The following is a 10494-nucleotide window of genomic DNA, read 5'->3' as shown; positions in this document are numbered from 1 at the left end:
TTTTTAAGAACGGACAGCGAGCTCGTTGATTGGCTCTCGTCCATTTTTAAGAATAGACAGCGAGCTCGTTGATTGGCTCTCGTACCACCAGCCGATTCTGATCCACAGACGAGCTATCAACCGAAAGTTTGTTGGTTCGAGCCCACCGGCGGACGAACAGCTTTTAGATTTCAGTCAGAATTATCCTAGATAATTATTAAATAATAACATAGCTGTGACCTAGACACGTGTGTGTTTTTCCTTTGTTTTGTTGTTTAATTAATTAACAACAACTTTACTGGACATAAAGCATATTCCGGTTTTTCTTTCAAAGTATTCAAATTAGGTAACGCTAGGTCTAAGTAACGAACTGATACAGCTATATAAAAGATGAACGCAGACGCCTTATATCGTCGAGCTCGTTGATTGGCTCTCGTCCATTTTTAAGAATGGAGAGCGAGCTCGTTGATTGGCTCTCGCCCATTTTTAAGAACGGACAGCGAAGCTTCGTTGATTGGCTCTCGTCCATTTTTAAGAATAGACAGCGAGCTGCTGGAAGGAAGATGAAGAAGCTCTGCGTCTGCCGACGCAGGTTATGATTGGCTCTCATCACCAGCCGATTCTGATCCACAGACGAGCTATCAACCGAAAGTTTGTTGGTTCGAGCCCACCGGCGGACGAACAGCTTTTAGATTTCAGTCAGAATTATCCTAGATAATTATTAAATAATAACATAGCTGTGACCTAGACACGTGTGTGTTTTTCCTTTGTTTTGTTGTTTAATTAATTAACAACAACTTTACTGGACATAAAGCATATTCCGGTTTTTCTTTCAAAGTATTCAAATTAGGTAACGCTAGGTCTAAGTAACGAACTGATACAGCTATATAAAAGATGAACGCAGACGCCTTATATCGTCGAGCTCGTTGATTGGCTCTCGTCCATTTTTAAGAATGGAGAGCGAGCTCGTTGATTGGCTCTCGTCCATTTTTAAGAATGGAGAGCGAGCTCGTTGATTGGCTCTCGTCCATTTTTAAGAATGGAGAGCGAGCTCGTTGATTGGCTCTCGTCCATTTTTAAGAATGGACAGCGAGCTCGTTGATTGGCTCTCGTACGACCAGCCGATTCTGATCCACAGACGAGCTATCAACCGAAAGTTTGTTGGTTCGAGCCCACCGGCGGACGAACAGCTTTTGGATTTCAGTCAGAATTATCCTAGATAATTATTAAATAATAACATAGCTGTGACCTAGACAAGATAATAAACGCACAATGCACAATTAAATTACCTTTTACTCGACTTTTCAAGGACTTTATTTCAAGCATTCAAAAGTGTACTTAAGCTATTATGATGTATCTCAGTTTCATATATGTGGGTTACAGTTTATAAAAATATTTATCTATGTATATAGAGAGTAGGAGAGTCCAAAAATACAGTTTTTTCAAGTATCTGTTGTCGTTATACAGTACGAGAGCGCCGCCTAGAGGCGAATCACTCACACCACGTGGTTTTTGTTATGACTTGTTCGGCCACGCGCTGCAAGGAGCTGGAAACTTTTGACGCGCGTTTAAAAACAGACAACAAAACGGCATGTATACGGTACGCTACATTATATGTGCGCATAGGATTATAGAGGTGTTGGTCGTGTTTACGCATCGCTAGCAAAGCGCATATTTGAAACTAGTGACGAGGAAAAGCTAATTGTTGACAATAAGCACTGGCATATCAAGCCGTGCTAATATTTAGTAGTCATTTGGACAAAATGTTACATTTAATATTCATGATGGCCAATAAATGCCCGTTATATTGGCTCAAGGAGTTTCTGGTTTAAAATGTTCGGCTGTTTATGATCGTTATTCTGCCGCATCCATCTTTGTGAGCGTCAAGCGGTGTGGTTTAACAGCTGCAGATACTTTTCGCGGCATTTACAGACTAAGGGTTGCAAAAAGAAGCTTAAAACGCAAAAGCTGTTTCGTCCCTGGGTGGGCTCGAACCACCAACCTTTCGGTTAACAGCCGAACGCGCTAACCGATTGCGCCACAGAGACGACGATGTCGCATGCTGACGTGTAATCTATTTATGACCACCAGATGGCGGTGGCATAACGCGTAAAGGAGTACGTGTCCCACCGCTAGATGGCAGCAGTATACAGCATAAACACACTCGTTTCAGAGTCGGTTCACGTTCCGTGAAAATCAAAAAAGCATTGCGCCCAACGTGGGGCTCGAACCCACGACCCTGAGATTAAGAGTCTCATGCTCTACCGACTGAGCTAGCCGGGCTTGCGACGCACTGCTTATAGGCAGTTAAAAACGATGCGGGGTGTCCCCTTCTACACGTTTAACAAGTTCAGGAAATGATATTCACCTCGTCGGTTCTTTCGTAAGCTGAGGATCGTGTTATCGGTATTGAGTTATCAACAAACAGAAGAAAGCGCAACGGTTGAACTGATAATGTTGACAAAACAGATCTGGCAAAGATCCTCTGCATATTACTGTTTGCCTTTTTTTTTTTTTTTTTTTTTACAGTTTATCACTAAAGAATTCAGTAGCTAAATTCATGCAGCAGGAACCAGCCTAGACGATATAGGCTAGCTCGACCGTGCAGGATATTAGAAATACAAAGGAAACTAAGCGAAAGTAAAACCTGTCGGTTTTATAAAAGTCTTCAATTGTTATAAGACCGGTCACATCAAGACTGGCCATTTACAAACAAACAGATCGACATTTAAAAAGTGAAAAGCAAGACAAGATCCCATTGTCTAACTGCTTGGCGAGTCTAGTTTTTATGACACATAAGGCTACATGCATCCTTTTTTTGCCAGGTTGTTACGCCCCTATTGGTGTGATGGTCTAGGGGAAAATAAGGACGCACATAACCGGGAGAAATAAACCTTTTGAATACCATCCGAGAACGGGGAAGAGGAAAGAAACCAAAACAATCCGAGATTTTTACTACAAACCTCGCGGTTCGCTTTATTAACTGGCTCTGGCCAAAAAAATATGATCGTGAGTGAGTCAATATATATACATATATATGTGACCTTCTGGTCTTGTGATCTGACTCGGTTTGTCCCACCCTTCATCAGCACGCACACTCTGGACTTGGTTGACGTAAAATGTTTATTTGTCTCCTGCATACAGAGCGATAGGACGTAAAACGGCAAGTTCGCAGATGTTACAATTCCACCTACAGCAGTCCTTCATAGCTCTGCTAATGTAACCGGTGTTGTCTGCGTTGTGTAGTTTTTTTTCTTTTAGAGTAACCAGACGGACATCAGGTGACGATTCGACTCTTCTTTTACTGAACAATGACATAAATACACAGTCTTACAGTGTGTTTTCGCCTTTCGCTTTTCCTCTCTTACACAGGCAGTGCAGAAAGGGGATAAATTTTATAAAACTTATGCAAAATTAATTCAACGTGACAAAACAGCATACCTGAACAATGACATAAATACACAGTCTTACAGTGTGTTTTCGCCCTTTCGCTTTTCCTGTTAAATGTAAAGTAAATAGTGCAACGCAATTAGCACGCAGCGTGAAGTGCATCGGTGAGATATAAAACTGATCAATGTGTGAAAATGCAGAAATAATCGAATATACATGTAAAATCATGTCACAGATATCATTTAACCAGAGTATAAAACAGTAAAAGTGATTTTTAAAGCTAAGATTAATTGGAGCTCATTAGAAACCCACCTCTCCCTTACACAGGCAGTGCAGAAAGGGAAGAGGAGTGGCTAAGACAGGAAATTTAGAACACGCTGCTGTTGGAAATTTAAAGGGCCAGATGCACACCCACTAACAGACATATCAGGTATACATTGAACGTTTTTTCCTCCTTTGTGTAATTCTATATATATAAAATAAACAACTTTCTATACCTGTTACACTCACCCCCTAGAATTACACAAAAATTCATAGAACATGAAAAACTCAGTAAACTGGTCATAAGAATTACTTGGTCCACACTCCAAACAGTCAGTGAGGACAGTCAGCAACAAATGCTACCCAATGAAAGGATAAAAATGTTCTGAAATTGGCCAAATTTCATTACATTTTTTAGACTTAATCAAGGTGCCCATTACACCTTGCATACTTAGACCACATACTTAAAAGTAGTTGCATTTGGAAAAAAAATCAAAGCAAGTTTCAAAACTGCAAGTACTCCTTCAAAGTTTAAACTTAAACATGAATTACTGCTGATCCAGAATCTAAACCTAACAGGGTTTCAAGCTGAACCATGGATTCAAGAAGTCTACGTACTGGTCTGATAACTCTCCCAAATCTGGTAGAGTAACAATCATCTTGATTCAAGGTAGATACAGGACCTTGCATAGGAAGTACACGGTCATAGACAGGATTAAGGGGAGAAGGCTCAACACCAGCACCAGCCACAGTATCCACAGTACCGTCATCAGTCACTGGTAGAGAGAGATGAGAATTTGACTCCTGCTGGCAGGGCAACTGAGAATGCACCCATGAAGCGGTGCGGTCATCATCACATGTAGCAACATTGGAGATGTTAGACATGGAGTCTGCTTGTGAGAGGTCTGCAGTCTCATTCTGCTCATCATCTGCAGGCATAATCACAGCAACGTATGATGAAGCATCACTGTGGGACTGGGCAACTAGACCACCATCAGAGCGCGAGTTGGGACAGACTGTGAAGGGACACTGCAGGTAGGTGTTCCGACATCCTCTTGACCAGAACTATCAGAGTCAGTATCAGGCAACGGAGGAAGTTAACTTGTAAGAGGAGATTGCGGTGTACTGTTCGCTCTTTACCAGCTCTGTCACGGATCCTATAGACGTGAATGGAAGGCTTTGAGTCAATGACAGTGTATACAACAGGTTCCCATCGGTCAGCAAGTTTTCGTTTCCCTCTGCACCCTTTGTTAGCCACTAGCACCCGGTCACCGATGGCTAGAGGAAGGCCTTTAACTCTTTTGTTGTACTGGCTGGACTGATCTTTTTGTTCCTGAACTGAATTCTTCTGTGCCACAGACATGGCAGACTGGAGGTCACTGATAAGTGATGCAACGTACTGGTCATAGTCACAAACTGACTTGTCTCGCAGGACGCTCTGGAAAATTAGGTCAACAGGCAACCGTGGTACTCTGCCGAACATTAAGTAAAAAGGGGCAAAGCCCGTTGTCTCGCATGTATTGTACAGTTGTACGCATAAATGTCATGGTCTGTACTAACTGTGGCCACTTCTGCTTTGGTCTAGGTGGAAGGACCTCAGCATGCTACCTAATGTTCGGTTGAATCTTTCAGTACCACCATTCCCCATTGGGTGGTAAGGGGTAGTTCTAGACTTGTCAACACCAACCAGTTCAAGAAGCTCAGCGATCAGCTCACTCTCAAATGAAGCTCCCTGGTCAGAATGGATACGTTGGGGAAATCCATAGATACAGAAGAAGCCGTCCCATAGTTTCCTAGCCACTGTTTTGGCTGTTTGGTCTCGACATGGAAAAGCATGTGCCAGCTTTGTGAAGTGATCCGTGATTACTAAAACATCCACAGACTTGTTGTGACGATCCTCAGCAGACCAGAAGTCGATGCAAACGAGTTCCAATGGGGCTGTGGTTTTAATACTCTCCAAAGCGGCTCTTGCTGCAGGCTCTGGGGTTTTGCTTAAGACACACCTGGGGCACTTCTTCACATAATCACGCACTTCACGTTCCATATCAAGCCAGAAAAACCGCTGACGGGCCAAAGACAAGGTGCGTGGCTGCCCTTGATGACCAGCCAGGTCATGAATGCCAGAAAGTGCTTGACATCTTAAGGATTCTGGCAAAACAAACTGAAACCTCTTGTGCTTGGTGAGCGGGTCTTTAATGGATCTGTACAAGATTCCATTGAACACTGAAAGTTTATCCCACTGCTTTAGAATCCGCAACACATACATGTTTTCACTGGCACGTTCACGCCTTGATGGTCTGCGCGCGGTTAACGTAATAACTCACTCTGGCAATGACAGGGTCTTTGTGCTGATGTTCTTGTAAGTCGGTTAAGGAGAGAGAATGAAACACTTCTTCATCGCCACTGATTAAAGAGGACAGATGTTCAGTGAGTGACGTTGCTCTACATTCAGTACCCATTTCCCATTCATCACAGGAGGACAGAATTGACGACACATCATCGGCGGACAATGAAGCATCCAGCCCGATGTCAGGTGGACCCGATTGTAAAGTTTGCGGTTGGCAGGTAAGACGGAACACTTCTTGCACACTCCCATCCTTAACACTGTGTACTTGCCTCAGCATTTCAGAATAGGGCTCAGACAGAAGCCGCTGACTCACTGGCCTGACAAATGGATCCCTACTGAGTGCGTCCGCTGCAAGTTGAGTTTCCCAGGAACATATTTGATCTCAAAAGAATATGGAGCAAGTTTTGAGACCCAGCGCTGCTCACATGCATCCAACTTCGGTTTGGTCATAATGTGTGTAAGCGGATTATTATCGGTCCACACTGTGAACTCATGGCCTATAAGCCAGTGACTGAACTTGTCACACACCGCCCACTTAAGAGCTAAGAATTCTAATCGGTGTGCAGGATACTTTCTTTGGCTGCGGTTCAAAGCCTTGCTAGCAAATGCTATCGGTCTTGCCTTGTCTTCACCAGCAGGTATCTGAGAGAGTACAGCACCTAAACCGTCTAAAGAGGCATCGGTACAGAGCATAAATGGACGTTCAAAATCTGGATGAGCCAGCACCACACTGTCAACAAGAGCCCTTTTCAGTTCTTCGAAGGCCACGTCACATTCAGGGGTCCAGTCCTGGGATGTCAACTCCCGAAAAGTGCCTGCTTTTCTATGACTTCTAGCACCTTTCATTGAACGTTTCAGGCCAGCTGTCAGGTTGAATAAAGGTCTGGCAACACGAGAACAACCAGGAATAAAGGCTTGATAGTACAGGACCATACCAAGAAACGATCTGATTTTCTTTTTTGTGAAGGTGTGATTTCATCCTCCTTCATTAGATCCTCCTTCCGGAAGGCAGAAATGACTTTCACTTTCTCTTCGTCAACTGAGACTCCAGTACCATCTATCTCATGGCCTAAAAACTTCACAGATTTCCTTAAAAAGTGACACTTCTTTGGAGCTAGCTTCAGGTTGCTGGATCTCAATCTGGTAAACACAATCTCCAAACGCCTCAGTGCCTCCTGTTCAGATGGAGCGAAGACTAACAGGTCATCAAGATAACAGAGAAGACTAGAAAAGTTAAGGTCACCAAAAATACTGAGCATCATGCGCATGAAGGACGCTGGGCTGTTGCAGAGGCCCTGAGGGAGACGATTATACTCATATAACCCCATTGGCGTCGTGAATGCAGTGTATCGGCGATCAGACTCATGAAGAGGGATGTTGTAAAATCCTGAAGTTAAGTCCATGGTGCTGAAAAAGGCATTTCCTCCTAAGGCTGCAAGACAGTCAGCTTGATGTGGTAAAGGGTGGGCGTCTTTAATGGTTTTAGCATTGAGCCAGCGGAAATCAGTACAAACCCTCAGATTGCCGTCTTTTTTCCAGACCATCACTAAAGGCGAAGCATACTCACTGACAGACTTGCTAATTATGCCTTTTTCCTCCATTTCTGACAAAACTTCTCTCAGTTTCTGGTAGTGGGCAGGAGGGATGCGGCGGTAGGGAAGACGGAATGGGTGTTCATCATAAAGATGGATCCTGTGCACGAAATCCTTCGCCTCTCCACAATCCAGCTTATCCTTGGAGAAAACGTCATGGTAAGACACAATAAGAGCTGCCAATTTTCTCTTCCACATCCCAGAAACTTCACAGTCATCAATGTCAACATCCTTCAAACCATAGTCTCTCAGCAACTGTACAGGGTCAGTGGATAGGGCAGTATCGAGGAATCTGAATCAAGAACATCATGATGGGTTCTACTCAATCCCTGCATGACAGTCAGATCTTCAACAGCTAGACAGGAAGAAACATCAGCCAGTTTAGAATTACAGCGAAGTGTCACTGGTGTTTGATTAGGGTTAAGTACTTTCATTGGTACCCATCGGTCACCCCACATTGGTGTCACTACTCGTCCGACAAGAATGTTTTTAGGTGCTGAACGTGCAGTGGTTGGCTCAACAATTACAGTGCTTCCTGGAGAAACAGGGACATTTGGTGGCAGTTTCCCCCAAACAAGATACTCGTGCCTGGGTAGTAGAGTGACTGCCTGACAGAGTTTCACAGTACCCAGTTTTCAGGCTGCTGAGGGCCAGACCATCGGGAGATGCAGCTCAGAAGCTCAAGGAATTGCTCACATTCAGGATTACTGTTACTGCATGAAACCAGTTCCCAGTACTTGTCATGAGATTTCAACTTTTGAATAATGCATTTGATCACATTGCTTCCAATTATGAATTCATCTTTTTGTCCAGGTACTACAAGAGTTGGAACTACAAACTTAAATCCATAGACTTCAATCTCCAAGTCGTATGTACACTTAGGTTGAATCGTAAGGCCACCACAGCCAACCAGAACGACATTACTTGGAATTGCATGAGGATGTGAAAGAATACCTTCAGCTTGCAGCTTGGCCTCACCCTCTTCACTAAGCGTGCAGGACATACTACCAGAATCCAGTAATCCCTTTAATGTGTAATGGCCACAAACTGTTACAGGAGCGTAAAACAACTCACTCGCCCCATCAACTCTCTGAGATCCCACATATAAAACAGTTTTTTGTCTTCTGGCAATGACTTGCAGCTGTTTACTGAAAACACTTTGCACATCTGCTGCTTCTGTGAGGGAGGTTTTATCAGAACTGCCCATGCTACCCCTCTCTCATCGCACGGGCCATTTAGTTTAACTGAGCAGTATCAGAGGGGTCACAGGGCATGCTGCTTTAGGACAGTCACTTTTAAAGTGGCCAGGACTGAGACAGTGACGACATAGCCTGTGACGTCTACAATGAGAGTAAGTAGAGTGTTCCTTGGATCTACAGACCCTACATTCAGAGTGCAAGTTGGTCCTGAAGTCTGCATTTTTGAAGTCTGAAGTTTTGACTGCATGAGCCTGACTAGACGGGGTTAAGGAGGCAGTGCACAATGACAGGACTCGATCCATCATTCCAACCATTTGTTGAATACTGGTGTCCGGAGAGAAAGGAACAGCATTAGGATTAAGATGACTTGTGGGAGGCAGAGACTGGGCTGGTGTGGAAGCAGGCTGCTGGGGAAAGCTAGACACAGAATTGGGGCACTGATTGCAAGCTGACAAAGACATTGTGTGCTGCATCCTCGATGAGACTCTCTTTACATCCCTCTGATGACTATCCAACCGCTCCTGGACTTCAGCGGCGCTCCACTTCTCAGCTGGTTTAAACTGAAAGGACATAGCAAGACTTGGGTCTGGACAATGAGCAATAAACATCATGACAGCTTCTGCAGCAGGATCATCAACACTCTTATTACGTCTGCGCAAGCACTCATCAGCAACATCTATGGCCTTGTTGAGACGTATCCAGTAATCCATGGGGCTTTCGTCTGCTCTTGGGACAGTATTATAGAAGTCAGCCATAGGCATATTTGAGTAAGCCAACTCACTGAAGTTACGTTTTAGTATATCAAACATCACATTTGGAAGTTCGCTGGCATTCACTTCAGGGCGGCTTCGTAGTGAGACCTTGACAACATCTCTCGCCTTTCCAGCCAGTCTGCTCATGATGAGATCAGAAACATCAGTTTGCGTTTTGCATGTCATTCTGTTCAAGTAACTGCACATCATATCCTTCCATTCATGGACCGTAAACGAATCACTCTTATCGCCCCTGAATAATGGAGGTGGTGCGGAATCTTGCTGAACTATCACTTTAAGATTAGAGGCTTCTATACACCCACTGGAGTGTTGAGACTGGCAGGAAGGAGTAGGCTGTACTGGGCTGGTGTGGTGTGCAACATTAAGGCTGGCTGATATACTCTCCCCTATTTTCTGAGCCAAATCTGAAATTATACTCCCTAATGCTTCGGGAGAAATTGCACGTTCAGTATCAGAGCGTGTGATCGGGGTGGAGCTAGCTGTGGGGCCTACAGAAGCACCAATTGCAGAATCAACTGTGCGCATACAGTTATGATTAGCAAATGCTCTCCCCCTCCCATAACACTGAGATGTAGCTTCAGACACACTCCCATTGTGATCAATTTTAGGCCCACTGCCCCTGCCCATTGGAAAAGTTACAGTAGATTGCTTCATAGGGCTGAAATCGACATTACTGAAATCCTCAAACATGTCTCAAATGCAAAATGAAAACACAAAAAAAACATGAAAAATTACCAGGAATGAATATGCTTCAAATAGCAAAACCTAAATTAATTAAACATTTGTCATAAAATCTGGTGAAAATCAAACCAACTCAGGTAACTGATATGGAAGAAAGATCAAAAACACAGGATTCTTGTCTCCTATAATATTTTCCTATTCAGAGTGAGTTATGCACAGTTTCACATTAAAAACACATCACAAGTTGATTATAAAACAGTTCAGACAAAGGA

General features: G+C 43.7%; 2 non-coding genes across 2 annotated transcripts; both read right to left on the bottom strand.

The window, feature by feature from the left end:
* Positions 1 to 1953: 1953 nt before the first annotated feature.
* trnan-guu lies at positions 1954 to 2027 on the bottom strand. Its single transcript has one exon. It is a non-coding gene; the product is annotated as a tRNA-Asn (tRNA).
* A 162-nt stretch (positions 2028 to 2189) lies between these two features.
* On the bottom strand, positions 2190 to 2262 carry trnak-cuu. The gene has a single exon. It is a non-coding gene; the product is annotated as a tRNA-Lys (tRNA).
* Between the last annotated feature and the right edge of the window lie 8232 nt (positions 2263 to 10494).

Source organism: Puntigrus tetrazona, chromosome 7, assembly GCF_018831695.1.
Source record: "Puntigrus tetrazona isolate hp1 chromosome 7, ASM1883169v1, whole genome shotgun sequence".
Taxonomy (NCBI): domain Eukaryota; kingdom Metazoa; phylum Chordata; class Actinopteri; order Cypriniformes; family Cyprinidae; genus Puntigrus; species Puntigrus tetrazona.
The sequence above is the reverse complement of the archived record's forward strand: the minus strand, read 5'-3'. Positions and strand labels throughout refer to the sequence as shown.